A 16,781-nucleotide genomic window follows, 5' to 3' on the forward strand; every position below is an offset into this window, starting at 1 on the left:
TTTCCAGCTTTTGTCTCTGATTGTCTGCCGTGAGGTTGTGGCTAAACACGGGGCTGCCCTAATAATACCAGCTTGTTCCTATCCTTTCACTGAATCTGAATCTGAATGAAGACTATGAGAGTCAGTAAGAGCTGCACAAAACTACAGTGAAAACATATGAAGGCAAATATCAGTAAATACTTACACAAAGATATAATACAGTTCAGAAACATACTGGATTTAGTAAAGTATTCGTAAATAACATTCTTATAATAATAAATATAATAATAAATACCTAAAGTTTTACCATGTTCTAGTTCAAGTCTGGGAATGATTGAGTTTTTTCCAGGACAAGTTGCTGAAAACCATGTAACCAGGAGTGCAAAACTCTAAATAGGTCAGATTTATACCTGAAATACACTGTTACTTTCTCATTGATCCACTCAGTTAAATTATCCACTCAACATCTCTATAGACTGGAGAAAGGTGTAGGCAAATTCACAAAACCTTAATTTATGAAAGTTGAAAGAAGTTAAAAGGATTTTAAGGGTGACAAATGACAGAATCTAGCCTTCGGCACTTCTGACAGCCAGCTCAGCCCTGTTAGCAGGACATCAACTCGACATGTGAGATTAAACTACTGAAACAGTCATTGGCATTGTCATTCTGTTCCAAAAAGCTCCCTACCTAGACAGCATTTCATGGCATCACCGCTTGGCTCTGAAGACAAAGGCTGTTTTAAATGATAAGCAATAAATCCAGTATGGATGAAGGTATCTCAGACAGCACATCCACATACAGCACACGACCCGTTTACTAGCTGTCTGATGCATACTGCACACTAAACTGAAAAAGACTTTCTCCTGCTAAACACTTATCTGATGACTTTACAAAGCTTTCACCACATACTGTATATATGGCACACAGGTGTAATGTATTTAAAATCTAAACATATTTTTTCTGTACAGTCGTTTGCAGAAGGGTCTGTGCGACGCATTCATTAATCACTGTTATACAACAGTTCTTTCTGGTTCTCGAATCTCGAGCTATGCGATATTGTGCTGATAACGGCACTGTAACCGCTTCACCTTTCGTATCATTCCGCCACCTAGTGAATGGAGGTCCTAAGCAGGCTCATCTCTGAATGGAAAAACACAGACGCCCTGTTTTTAAACACTCTTCGTGTCTCTCATTAGTTCACTAGCTCATAAATGAGTCTGTGAATCCCCAATCGGAAGTTATTATTCCGTCAAAGATCAGCGCTCTTGGATGTTACGTGTGGACGATTAACACTAGCTTTTAAATGTGGACATTGATCATTTACTTTATCGTGACTTGACTATTAAAACATGTTATGAGATATCGCCACTGGTATATTTATAAGCAGCATGCAAAAACATCTCTCTGACACTTATAAAAAACGTTTTATATAGTACTGACAAGTACAAAGTTTAATAATAATAATAATCGAGTGCTCGTATCGCGTTAAGAATAAATGAGAAAGCAATAGTAACGTTATACAAGTAAAGTTTTATTCACTTTTACCTCGCGCCAAAACAATAACAACACAAAAGACACTAAATATGAATAAAAAAACAAGTAATAGTTTGATCATGACACCAAATACTGCTGATTTGATTTCATTTTGACGATCATAAACAAACAAGGCCAACATGAGAGCCAGGGAATCCCTGTCAGAGATGTAGCCCAGAGAGGGCGGTGGTCAGCGGGGCGAGTGAACACTGATGTCCGCTCATGCTTTGGTTCTCATTCGTACTGAATCTCATTAAGCAAACGTTCAATCAGGCGCTATCTTTACTAATCGACTGCAGATTTAAATATAATACATATACATTCTCGACTGAACTAATCTTAAAACTACACTTTGTGACCAAGAAACGGTAATATAAAGTAACGGCTTTTCCGTCCATTGAGTTGTTATGAGCTTCAAAGCAGCTGAAAGTTTTACCTGTCATTCTGGCCGCCCTCAAATCCGTGTAATAATTAATACGTAGTAATACGTAACTTTCAAAACCACAAAACTTAAGTTTTTGTAAATGCTTTAAATAGATGCTAAAGCGTACAATGTAGATGTTTTTGCAACATTTAATTGTATCATTATTACGTTTTTATAGCCACAAAATGTAAAACATTTACAAATCTTTCATACCATAAACATTGCCGTATAATTTCCCTTTAACCTCTTTGGCATCACGCCACCCTTTTGAGTCACCTGTGAACCTGTGGCATTTTAAAAAATGGCTCTCACTATGTCATTTCCTTCCCAAAATCCTTATGATAAATGAAAACTACAATCTTAGTGCTTTCAAATGATATATAGTTTGTAAGAATTCACATGCAAAACACTGAAGTAAATGTAGGCGTCCTGCTGGGGGGACAGTGACATTTAGCAGGAAATCAAATGTTTTGAGGCACACTCTCTTTATAAATGAATCAAATTACTCTCCCTACATAATTTATTTTATAAAACACTGTTGAAATGTCTATTCTAGAGGCTTAGACATTTCCAACAATATATAGTTCGTAGTGATAGATTAAAATTTACATCAGCAATATTGAAGTAAACTTAGGTGTCCCGTATACGGGACGGCGATGCTTAACCATTTTATTGATAATGTTACCACCCTAACCCTACCCCAAACCTTACCCTAAACCCAAACCCTTTTATACAAAATGTTTAAAATATAATGTATTCTTTTTATATTATGCAACATAACGGGAAGAAATAGCATTTAAAATATATATTTAAGCCTCTAATACAGTCCTACCCATAAACCTACCCAAAACATTTTATTTAAATAATTTACTGTTACAAATTAAAAGCATAACAGACAGACAAAGTGTAATCACAATAACTTATTTATAAAAGCAGCACCAAAAATAGTTAAAATAACAATGTACTGCAGCTGTGGTCCTTACTGGAGTCTCTGAAGTACAGAGAAATATTTAAATAGGGGAAAGCAGGGGCGAAAGTACAATTTTTCAGCGTTTCAGACAGAGATATATTTTTGCTGTGGTCAATAATTCACAAGTGTGGTCTATCAATACCAGGTGGAATTTTGAACAAATGTAAAACGACTTCAGTATAATTTCACTTTAAACATAAGTAGTGAATTGTTACTTTTGGCCCTGTCAGTAGGGATGAAAGTAACACACATGTGGGACAAAAGTAACACAACAAAACAAGATAGATGTTTGTATTACACTCGTTTTTGGTAAATACATGACTATGACCTTGTCAATATGTAACTGCAAACATATTTTCTCATTTATCTTTGTAAAAAAACAGGATCTTCTCACATTTAAACATGACTTACTTTTATTTTAAAAAACTCTGAGAAGTGTTAGGTCATGAAATAACCTGTAGATTGATCAGTACTGTAACACATGAAACCTAAAAATGACTGCTTTAGGAATTGACTTATCATGGTTGAAAACAGCTTTCCGGACCTTTATAAATATTGGTCTTGAGGACCAATAGTTGAATTCAAATTCATAACAAATTTGAAATTTGATGTTTACAGTCGCTGCTGAGAACTGGGATTAAGATCGTTGGATAAAGGGCTGAATTTGGATCTATTCGTTGCAATCGTATTATTTTTTTTTTAAACACGTGGATTATCGCGAATGAATAAAATTAACATCATTATCATCATTGCATAAGAGAAGACTGGATAGGAGAAAATTAAATGAAAACGCCTTTTGTGTGTCATGACAAATAAACAAAATATTACAAAATGGTAAATTATTTCAGAAATGTTTTTGAATTTAAAGTTTTGAAGTGTAGTCTTGTCATTTATGTAATTCCCTGAAAGTCATAAACATTTAATTATGTAAATGAGTTAACTGACTTAAATAAATAAAAATATGACTGAAAACATGTCATAAATATCAGTAAGACACGCCAATGGATGCTATTTTAATATTTATGAATATGAACATGTACAAATGTGTACTTCTGTAAAGCTGCTAAGACAATAAATGTATTAGTCCTGTCAACATGTTGATATCATAAGTTTCAGTGTGTAAGTAAATGTATTTACTTTGACATGTTTTACTAATGACTATTAAAGGAAATAACCACTATAATAAATAATCAGTTTAAATATAAATGAAAACGCCTCAGAGATGTGATCATTGTCCTGCTTTTGACCCAGAACAGAGGTCAAAATGGATACAGGCGGTGTCTTTGGCATACGGCAAGTTTGGCTGGTGGCTTTTTCACGTGGCTACAGAGCTGTCAATCACACTCCTACCCCTGTCTACACTTACACACAGATCGGCTTCATAATCACTCGTCCGCCATTCCACGTCTGTCAATCAATCAGAGTGCAAAGCGGCGGTCGCCGGTCATAAAGGATGAGGAGACGCAGAGTGGAGACACAGGATGAGCCGCTGTCAGGCAGGAACGTGCCATGAATTCACATGACCGATCACCCCCATTCCCCTGATCTCGGCATCTGGCTTGGCTATTAAAGGGGGACAGCCAGGACTGCAGAGAATACACATTATCCTTAGTCACCCGGCCCACCGGTAAAGCGCCGTACGTCAATGAGGCGAGCTTATGCATTGTGAATAATAAATAAGTAATAACATCAGACAAACAGAAGACAGGGCCTCCACCAGAATATTAAATGAGCGACGCTATTATTCGCCTCTGTGTGTGTGTATTAGATCTGCTGTGTGTGATAGAGCGGAGAGAAGATGGCAGGAATCAAAGCCTGTGGTGCATTCGATCTCTACCGGGAGGCATTTCTTTGTTTTCTTCAGATTTTCATCAAAGCTTTATGAATCTATCAGCCTGGCTTACTCTATAATGAAGCAATATGGCCAGCCCACAAAAACACGCTAAAGACAGACAATTGTCCTGGAGATTTTAGAAGATAACAAAACAATACAAATCTTCACCAAGATTTCTGACTTGACTTTTCAACATGCATCTTAATCATTGGAAAATTGAAATAAAATGACTTACCCTACATCTTTTTACTAGCCATTGAAATGCATTTGCATAATTGATGACAGAATATTTTGAAACAATCAAACAAATACATTGATAAATAATCTTAAAAAAAAAACCTGTTTAAGACCTTAAAGATCTTTTAAAAATAAATGATAATAAAAATGATTAAAGTTTTATTTTCCTACACATGTGACAGTCTGCTTGTCCTACACTGCAAAACATGATTTTCAAGAAAAAAAAATTTAGTATTTTTGTCTTGTTTTCAGTAGAAATATCTAAACATTTTTAGATTGTGATGCTTTTTCTTGATGAGCAAAACGACCAAAGAAAATAAGTTAAGTTTTTAGACCAAAAATATCAAATTTAAGTGATTTTGTGCATAAAACAAGCAAAAAAATCTAGCAATGGGGTAAGAAAAATGTTCTTGAATTTAGTGTTTACGAAAAATTTTAATTTTTTTGCTTACCCTATTGGCAGATTTTTTACTTGTTTTATGCACAAAATCACTTAAATTTGATATTTTTGGTCTAAAAACTAGACATCAAGAAAAAGCATCTTGATTTAAGAATTTTTAGATATTTTTACTGAAAAAAAGACAAAAATACTAAGATTTTTTTGCAGTGTAGTTTATGTAGTTATTTTACTTTGACCTAATTCCTAAACAGTGTTAACTTGATTCATGTCCAGCACTCCATCAGATGTAATAAAACAAATACAAAAAACAAAAAAACTTAAATCAAGATGCATTTTCTTTATGACTAGTTTTTAGATTTATGTGAATTTGTGCGTTTAAAAAATACACTTTATTTCTTAGGTCATTTTGCTCATCAAGAAAATGCATCTTAATTTAAGAATTTTTTTATATTTGTACTGAAAACATGACAAAAAATACTAAGTAAGAAAGTCATTTTTTGCAGTGTAAAAGTTTATTTTAGTTTCTGTACCGACTGATAATCTTTGTGTTGCTGTTTAAGAGCGCACTCACACACGCCCGGGTGTTTGATTAATCGCGCCCTGGCAAAGGTGGGCTTGAGCGCAGTTGTTGACGGCAAATCTTGCCAGAACATTATTCAAAAGGGGAGACGTCAATTGGGCGACCACTCACCTTTATCTGCCTTCGTAAAACCTTCTGAGGTGCGCTAAGCAATATGATGATAGAGGGCTGTGTGTCATCGCGCACCAAACAACTTGGGTTATATATACGATGGGTTCTAGTGTTAAGATAGCGCTCTACTTCCTGCTTTGTTCAAAACAATCACATCCTAATGATGAAAGCGTGCCCAGGCTCGGATCGATAAAAGTACAGTGTGAGTGCCTGTTTCTGGGGGGAAAGGGCACAATCGCATGGGGGCATGTTTGGTTTGAATAGTGTGAGTGTGCCCTAAATCCGTGGTAACAACTCAAAAGCATTTCCTCAGGTTGAACAATTTATCCTTTGTGTTTCAGTTTCCTGAAAATTTCTCTCTTATCTGTTTCTTTATCACACTCTTAAAAATAAAGCTGATTCAAGATGACATACTGTAAAAAAACATTGTTGGCTGAATGGTTCTATAAAGAACCTTTAACATTTTCTTTTAACATTAAAGCTTCTTTGTAGTGAATACAAAAGGTTGTTTAGATTTTGAAAGCTATTTTAAGCACCTTTATTTTTATAAGTGTACAATTCTTCACTTGTGTATTTAGTTCTTGTCTTTTCAAAGCTGTAACTCTTTAATGTCTTGCATTTTCTGCCTCAGGACTTTGTTCCTGTTTTTTGTGTTTATATTTCATAAACTTCACTTGAATCCATTATATTTTTATTATTTAAACTGTGTTTTTACTATTTAGATAAGGTGCACAGAGACAAAATGGAAAGCGAGAAAATGAGAGAGATTAAGGCAGAGTATTATAAAGAATGATATACATTTTTGTAGCCGAGCCCAACAGGCAGAATGTAAAATGATTGAGTAATACAACCACTTCACTCTATAAACATCTCATTAAAATCAATTATGTCACTCCTGAATGAAATCAAAGCTAAAGACTTTAAGAGGCGCAGTTCCCTCGTGTCAGCCGATGTAAGTCTTACCTCACATCGTATTTTCTTTGTGCACCTACTTCACACTTGCTCTCCCACTTTCTGCTGAAAGATTTAATCTCTTCTGTTAGATTGCTTTCAACACGTTTATGAATTGTTCGAATGTGGAGGTCTGCCAGCGAGATTTCTGTTCGCCTCTGATCAGGGTTCAGGATAAAAATGGTACCCTGTTGTTATGTATTGCAATATCACATCTTGAGCAAAGTTCGCTTTAGCATGAATTCAAATGGTCTACTTTGTTTTCATTGTTTGGGTCTAAGATTAAATAAAGTTTTGTTTTGTGCTTGGCTTTTTTGTTTTTTAAACCTTTCCTTGCATATATACATATACTGTATGTAAAATGTCATAATGTCATATTGTTAAAAAACAAAATGGTAAATAAATATGATAAATTATATCATAAAAGTAGTGGTCCCCTGCAGTTGTGTCACTGGTGTTACCGTTTAACAAAACAGCTCTTATTTTTAAATAAAAATTAGACTGATGACATCACTTGACTTACTTCTTTCACTTTCCTGGAAATCTATGAAGAGAAGCTCATGGTAAGTCCACTGTCTCTTTTCAGTTATCAGAAATCTTCTCATTTATCTTATGATTTTATATGAAGCTTTTAGTTTAAGTCACTGATATGACCTCTGTTATTGTTTGGGAATTGTAAAAAAAATAGAATAAAAATTGATTAAACTACTTAATTAAGTGAGTATACAATGTGGTTTGATACTTTGCAGCAGCAATTTTGTAAAATGTAGTTTTCATGAAAATTGTCACTGGTGTTACTGTCACTGGTGTTACCTTCCTTATGGTAACACCAATGACTGATGATTATTTGTGTCACTGGTGTTACTGTGTTTTTTTTTTTTCTTTCACATTAAATAAAATCTTTAACATGTGACATGATTATAATTTAATTCTGCTACACTTTAGAATTAAGCTTTTAAGCTGAAAAAAGTATATTTTATAAACAACTTTAATATTGCTAAAGAAGTAAGGTAACACCAGTGTCAAAAAATGGTGTATGCAGTCTTTAAGTACATGCACACAAAAAAATAAAAAATCATTAAGCTGTCATTTATGTGTACTCAAAGTCAAAGAGTAATCTAAAGTTTAAGTTTAAGTCAAAAGTGGACGTTTCTGTGGAATGACCCCACAGCAAAAAAATATCTGTCTATATCATTATCTTTCAAAATTATATTTTTCTGAAAAATTGTACTTTCACCCCTGCTCTCCCGTAAGTTGAAATGACTTGTAAATCTGAGTTGATTCAGCAAATAATTTTTTACAGCGTACACATTGCACCTTTAAAGCCACAAAAGTCCAAGTTTGATTTTGTATGGTCTTTATAGATGATTTTGTTGACCTTACTGTGTTGGACAGTGCCTTTTCCCTTTCTCCGAACACAGCCAATGCTTTTGCAACCTAAACATGCTGACCCTTACCCCAGCCACACAAGGAATCTTCCCAAAGGGAGGCTTGTGCACACAGAACATCAGTAGTGCTGTCAATCACTCGACACTCCGCTTACACAGCCCGGACTGCACACAGGATGCTGATGCTGAGGAATATTACTTATGTGTTTGTGAGTATTTTGTCCGACTCCCAAGGCTAGCATAATAAATACTTCATGGCCACAAGTGTGTATGCGTGTGCATGTGTATATTTGGAAAGCGCCACGCAAGCCAGAAGCCAAACAGCACAAGCATATCATGTGAAATATAAGCAATGCTGCAAATATGAAAATCTGTGTTTGTATAATGGCCAAATTCATAAAGTTCACAATACAATCAAAATGAGCCACAAAACAACATAAATGCATTCAAAAATTTAACGTTTTTATGTTGGTAAATAAATGTCTACAATAGGTGTGTGGGAGAAAATGATTCATAATTAATCAAATAAAAAATAAACAAACACATATTATTATTGAAATAAAATACGGTAGCATGTTGAAAACCATTCTTGCATAATAACAAACCTTCTGCAAGAATTTAGCAATAGTTAAACCATGATTTTATTTATGTAACAGATAAAAAATTCAGTATTTTATTTTTTAAATGCATGTGGGTTTATTACGTAGTTCAGCAGAACATCTGCCCTCTAGCGGTTGGGAGCATTTTCATAAAGTTTTGCCTTTGTGTGGTGAACTTTTGTTTGTATTTTAAAAATGTATTTGTGCCCCATTAGACCACCACAGTTTTTGTGTGATTAATTTACAAATAAAAATAAAACCAACATGACATTGTGATTGGGTCTTTAGTTTAGTAAAATATTTCTTGTTATTTTTTCCATTTGTAATAGTATCCTTGTTTCAACTATGTGTAACCAAGCTGACAATAAAACAGGGTAAAAAAATGTTTGGCCCAGGGTGTATTTGGCAACATCAAAAATAAATGTATTCAAGATAAGTAGCAACACATTAAGACAACACATGATGATGTCTGTCAGCAGAAATATCAGTTCTTTCATGCTGTTTGTGTGTTTGATACATGATGTGGTGTTGGCCCCTGAAGCCCATCCTTTTCATCATTGGCTATTGTTGTTTTGGGGGCAAATTGTTTTGGTACTCTTCTCAATTCAGAGCAAACAATTCTGACATTGGTGTCCTACATACTGTACATACACATTTTCCTATTATGGTGGAGATATTGCATTGACCTCTACTGTTCCCTTTCATGGGAACTCAACGCTGTGTCATGATGCTGACACGATGGGAAACGCCTCTGGTGTGATGGTTTCACAACAATTCTATAGGCAAATGAACACATATATAGTGTAACCCGTCACCAAGACCATGACACGGCAACGGCGATATACAGTACAGTCATATAGTTTGATTGTCTTGAGGAAGCTGCATGTCTCTCTATCTTTGTGATAGTTTGTAAAGAAACGGCAAAGGAGATGAGATATGCATTGCTGTGTCACTATTTTCTTACAGGTATTAACATGAATAAACAATGGGTTAAATATTTGGGAGCAGAGCATGGCTCATGGATGTGTGCACTGTAAAACTGCACATTGAGAAGTATCCCACTTCGTTCGCATCATCAGACAACCTTGAGCATTACAGTATTCAAACAATTCATCCTTCTCAGAGTCCAGCCTTTTCCACCTTGGTAGCAGCCAACGGGCAGAGATGCACAAACCAAGCAGGACATATATGAATGGTCTTGTTGGGTTCATTGGACTATGTGGGCAGCGAGCAGACCATGTTATTATCTTTATAGCTACAGTGTCTTCTGAGCAAAGGAGCATTAGAAGGTTGGTCTGGCCTCATCACCTTTCACTTGCACAACATTTGTAGATGCAGCCCTGAATCCTTTGTGACTTCATAGCTCCATTGTACTGAATCACTGTATTGTGACGACTGGCAAATCTTAACTCAGTCTGAGGTATTAGCAGTTTAAAGTTAATGTTTTTGATGATTTAAGTTGTCTCGGTTAAAGACTGAGCCACAAGAAAAGGGTTCTTTTTCCAAGTCAGAGGACTTTTCCCAACAAAAATCCAAGTTATGAGTGAGCTTCCGTCTCCGATGCAAGGCTGGCTTGTTTTACCACCCTGGACCTGACATATAAAACATAAAGATCTGCTGATTCTGTAGTCGTCGTTAAGAATCGGCTTACTAATCACTTACTAATACAGATCTTAAAATCTTTTCTATTTTTTCTATCTTTATCTTTTTTGTCCTTAAAAAAACCTTGGTCTATTGGTAAGTCGCTTTGGACAAAAGCGTCGGGTAAATGACTTAATGTAAATGTAAGCTTTGAATGGAGCTTAATGGAGCAAATTGAAAAGTTGTATGTCTGTTGTACCCAGTCTGGTCACATATTAACCAACCATCTTGCCATAACAGTGTCGAGATGTCCTTCAATAACTCCTAATTATTACTATGTGATAGTTGGAATAACCTTAAAAATAACTTTAAATTGGTAACACCTAAAAAAAATGTGTTGAAAACTTTCACTTTTTACAGTGTAACCCTAACCTGGTATTGTGTCAATGTGCCAATAAAAAAGACTTGTTTTATGCTGGGATTTTCACGCACAACCATTTCGGTTTACAAAGAATGGTGTGAAAAGGAAAAAACATCCAGTAGGCGGCAGTCCTGTGGGCGAAAATGCCTTGTTGATGCTAGAGGTCAGAGGAAAATGGGCTGACTGATTCAAGCTGATAGAAGAGCAACTTTGACTGAAATAACCACTCGTTACAACCGAGGTAGGCAACAAAGCATTTGTGAAGCCACAACACGCACAACCTTGAGGCGGATGGGCTACAAAAGCAAAAGACCCCACCGAGTACCACTCATCTCCACTACAAATAGAAAAAGAGGCTACAATTTGCACAAGCTCATCAAAATTTGATAGTTGAAGACTGGAAAAATTTTGGCTGGTCTGATGAGTCTCGATTTCGGTTGAGACATTCAGATGGTAGAGTCAGAATTTGACGTAAACAGAATGAGAACACGGATCAATTGCTAAATTTAGAATTGATTTAAAAATTATAGTTTTTACTTTTAGAGCACTAAATGGACAGACCACTCAATATATCACAGATTTTTTTGACCCTGTACTCTTCAACTCGCACTCTTCACTCTTCGAATCAAAACCTCCTTAGAGTCCCCAAAACACGTCTAAAAACCCGAGGAGACCTGTCCTTTTAGACGGTTGCACCAAAGCTTTGGAATTTTATGCCTTTATCGCTACGTGAGGTTAAATCCGTTGAGTCTTTTAAAAAGCAACTGAAGACATTTTTATTTACACAAGCTTTTAGTTGATCATTTTATGTTTTATATTAAAATTTGTAATCTATGTGTATTATTTTTCTGGCACTTTGTAAAGCACCTTGTGATTTTGTATCTGTGATGGGTGCTATATAAATATTTACTAGTCAAAACTAGCTGATTTTCTATTAATGACAAAACATCTTTCTCTATTTGATCGTAATCTCCAAATTCCCAATTTTCTTAGGCCTAAACGCAAATAATAGAGACTCCATTATTTATAAATAAACTGTAATAAATGGCCTTCATTGAGCTAAATGAATCATAAAATTGCTTGATGAGGGTTGCAGTAATACCGGTGTGTCATTGTAATGAGAGTGAAGGTTGACTGTTTGAATCCATAACAGACTAAACAACTTTCACCCCCCCATCAATCATTCAAATGTGTTTGGAAAACTGCAATGAATTACAGGATTTTTATAAGTGACATCTTTACACATTTAGTTTACTTTAAATTTGTTATTTTTTATTGAGATTTACTGTAAAGGCATTATAGGTAAGCCTAAAAGGAAAATTCACGATTTCTTAATCTTTCCAAACCCACGTGCTTATTTTCCATTAAAAACAAAAGAAAATTTTGCTCTTCCAAGCTTTATTTAACGGTAGTAACAGTAGTAAAAGAAGAACCATTTCTGAATTTAAAGCCCAAAAAGTACATCCACAGACGTAATCCACACTGCTTCAGTAGGTTAACAAAGGACTTAGGGCAATCGAAAGAAAATTTGTGTCTACCAGTTCGTCACATCACTACAGATCATCAAAAATGTATATTTTTCTTTTTTTATTAAAATCACAGGCCTGCAGGTTCAGACCTTTGCTTTTGTGTTTCATAGTAAAAATAATAGCGAAGGGGTGTGGAACTACATAAGGTTTATTAAATAATACAAGTTATGCTTGTAAGATAAATGTTTCTTTAATTGTTATTTCATCCTATGGAGCTAGAGAGCCAGAAAAATCAATCTAAAGACACCAGAAATGATATGGCCCAGCAAATACTTCTGTAAATGGAATCAGAAAGGACTGCCCCAAGGCTGTTGTTTGTTTTTGTGATACAGCCAGGGGCAATATTCCAGATGGAGCTTTATGTTCGTTTCTTTCACTGCTATCAATAAGCTATGTGTAATTTCTCCCTCAACGCTGCCTTCAGACTCCACCCAGCCTCAGCAAACACCAGCGCCTGTCTTAAATCCCGAGGTTTTTTAAACATAAAACCGCACCGAGGGCATTAAGAGCAGGAGAGATGGGCTGCACCTCGCCATTACGATCTTAAAATGTTGTCATGAGCACGGGCTCAATGGGGAGGCAAATTGACTGTGTAAAATGTATCATTATTACGCTCGGCTTTTCTGTTGTAATGACAATATGCTTTCTGCGTATCCCATCTCGCCGCTTGTCTGGGAAACGATGTAGGCAAATGACCCCTGAAGATGACTGTTGCAGATGAGTGATGGAGTGACGGGGTAATGAGAACACGGGGATGAGCGCAGCCTATAGAGAAACCAAAGGCTCATATGCAGATACACTAGACTGTAGGAGAGTACTGGTGATGATGGACACTTATTAAAAGAGAAAAACAAAGAACTGCGGAAACAGATGTTAGAAAATATCTGACTAGAGAATCCATGTTTTAGGCTGTTTAAAAGAAAAAATTAAGAGACCACTCAGAATTTGTCTTGAATCATCATTTCTACCCTTAGGACATTCATTCATTTTCAGTGTCTGATGAATTCCAGCACAAGCAAACCTCTGGAGTGACAAAGTCAGCGACATAAATGGAAAGCATGATATGACACATGACAGATATGATCAACTAAACATTTCTAAACTCTTTTTAAATACGTTTATAAAACATTGATCCTCTGATTCTGATCAAGCCAATCACAGGGACTATTTTATCTATCAGAAGGAAGATTTTAAGTGATTTTACCTGATGAAAGTTGCAATAATAAATTTTTATGCTTTCTATTTGTATAACCGTTTCATAAAAGCAATAAGGTACTTACGGCTGTATCGTGAATAAGTCACAGATGAAAGGTTGCATTGACTCCGCTTCACAGCGTACCTGACAACACCCTTCAGCCTTGACTATTCACAATACACTACAGCCTACAGCCATCATGAATATAAACGTGTTTTCTTTGCAGTATTCATGATCTGAAAACATTGCATTTTTTTGACCAATGCTTTTGTTCAGTTTTCATGTTCTGCAAATAAATAAATAAATAAAAACAGTTTAATTTGAAATTTGAGACAAATATTGTCAGTAGTTCACAGAATGACAAAACATCAGTTTACCTAAATACATATAAATAGTAAATTTAGAAAAAAATCTACCAAATAATTGTGGAGTGGTCTCTTATTTGTTTTATATACACGTATAGTCATATCTATACAGACATTAAAGGACAAGTTTGGTATTTTTACACTTAAAGCCCTGTTTTCAGAGTGGTCAGGAGTGTTCACTGATATGCTCAAACAGGGGTCGCTGCAAAAGATGCTTTCCAACAGGTTTTATCGTAGTTTTTGTCCAACTCCATTGACTTGTATTAGATGTGCTGTGAGGTACGCTATTACTCCGCCGCCGGGAATGGAAATGAAGTTGTTTGTATTCTTGCATTTGGCAAAGGTGGATTATCGCCACCACCTGGGCTGGAGTGTCTATTATTCAAGCTCTCAACGGAAGAATGTACGGGTGTGAGGCGTTTGGAAAAATAGGTCCACAAGTTTACAACGAATGCTAAAACACCTGTTGGAAAGCATCTCCTGCAGCGATTCCCGTGCGAGCACATCAGCGAACACCCCCGACCACTCGGTGGGTTTCACGTCTTTGTAAACAAAAGTTTAATGCATTTTATGAAGGATTGCTCCAGTGCACCCATACAGCCACCGTGAGGGTGGGGGCCGACACAACAAACACCCCAAAACTCTCGGGCCAGCATCACATGTCCAAATCCCAGTCAAAACCGCCCATTTCATCACAAACAATCCGAAAACAGGGCTTCAAGTGTAAAACACCCAACTTGTCCTTTAAAATATATCAGTGCCATTGTTTTGTCTCAAGATGCACACCAGTGATGTTTTTTGTAAGATGTTTGTAAAAACTCCTAAAATAACTAAGGCCTAGTCCTGGATTAATCTAAACCCTGTCTGGGAAACTGCCCTTTAATGGTATAAGTGTCAGAATCCCAGTCTGTCTCCCTGTCTGTTTTCCTTTTGTTTTTTCCTGTCATCTCCCTATGGACTCCAGTTCCCAGTATCCCTCACTCTCACGCACCTGCTCTTCGTCTCTAATCATCCAAACCTGCCAGCATTCACCCTCTTCAGTATATATGTTACTCAGCTTTCCTGTTTCCAAGTGTTATTTGCTAGTTTTAGTCCGGCACAGTCATCATTTTCACATTTAGCATCATGTTATTTAAATAGCAAATGCATTTGCGGTCATTTGTGCACCCATGGGCGTTCTGGTCTGAAAACGAGGTGTGTTCGAGCGCATTGTTGGCGCGTTGCTATTTTGAGGCAACTAAAATAGGCTACACCATTGACCAACTAAAACCTAGTCTAAAGTCCATGGTGCAATATTGTTTTTGGTATTTAAAGCGGGCGTTAGTAATATGCGCATATAAACGGGACAACATGCATTTGCTTTTTACATGTATGGGTGCGCAGCAGCACACAAAGTTTTTAAATATGAACGTTTAGATGATTCAAATTTAAAATATTATTATTATTATTATTATTGAGTCTCTTTGACATAAATGTGGACAGGACTTTAGGAGGCGTGAAGAGCTGCTTCACCTATAGCCTGGTAAGCAGATTTTTATTTTCATTTTCTTGCTTTTAAAAAGTGCTTATATTGCATTTATTTTCATTTTTGTTTAAATGCTACCCCACTGATTTTTTTGTATATGATGACCTTGCTACTTTGGATATGGTGAGATGTGAACCATTTTTAAGTAATATTTTTCAAAACACTCGCCGAGTGCAGAAACGCCTTTCTACACGTTTTTAAATTCTTTATCATCCTTTTTGTTACATATAAAGTATTTTTACTTATGCAAACCTTTTTTTTTTGCATATTTGTAAATTATTCTTATAAAAAAGATTTTGAGATTATTGCTCATGCATCATAACATCAGCAATTAAATGTCCTTATAACATCAGCAATCCATCATAACAATTAAGCAATTAAACCATCATAACATCAGCAATTAAAACACTGCTTATATTACTTTACATTACTAAAAAAACAACGTTTAAAGAAAACAAAAGCTTTAATTATAAAAATAACCATTTCAATAAATAAAACACAAAGCAATTTTTTAACATCAATCTTAAATTGGTGGTCTTTCTGTGCTTACATTTTTTTCCGCTTCCGCCATGTAAATACAGTAGGCAATTCGCAATTCTCACTAGTTTATTGAATGTTACAAGCAAAACACACCCATTACTCATTGCGTGAATAGGAACAACCCTTTTAGACTGTGCGCCAGGCACATAGACGATTTCAGACACACCCTTTTAGACTGTGCGCTTTTAAACCTTAATTACTTTTAATTTCAATGGAATCATGATAGCTTCGGCAGGTAAGCAACAGCTTAACAGAGATACACAAGTGTTTAATCTGTGGTGTTAGCACTTTGAGAATAAAGAGATGTACTCTTCATATTGTGGCCACATTATCACCTTAGTGTATGCATTCATTCTTAGCTATTTGAAACCTGACATCCATTACTTCTCACATGTTTTGTCCAAAAGTGTTAATGATGGCAGCTTGAGAGGAGCATCTTAAAGCCCACTTCAGAAGACAAGAGAATGAAAGAAGGAAGGATGGGCAGATACCTAGATGAAACCTAATGTATAATTGATCATGCTCGAGCACATATTCTTTGAATTCCACGAGCGACGCTTTGACAGACAAACCCACACGCTGTGGCTCACAGATCCCCGAGCCGCTGAGCCTCCGGGGA

The 16,781-nt window shown here is 35.9% G+C and overlaps 1 protein-coding gene across 3 annotated transcripts in view; it reads right to left on the bottom strand.

The window, feature by feature from the left end:
- Positions 1-16,781, bottom strand: part of grik2 (glutamate receptor, ionotropic, kainate 2) — a 231,945-nt gene that overhangs the window by 93,053 nt on the left and 122,111 nt on the right. The gene's annotated exons all lie outside the window — the stretch shown is intronic.

Source organism: Misgurnus anguillicaudatus, chromosome 10 (assembly GCF_027580225.2).
Source record: "Misgurnus anguillicaudatus chromosome 10, ASM2758022v2, whole genome shotgun sequence".
NCBI classification, from domain to species: domain Eukaryota; kingdom Metazoa; phylum Chordata; class Actinopteri; order Cypriniformes; family Cobitidae; genus Misgurnus; species Misgurnus anguillicaudatus.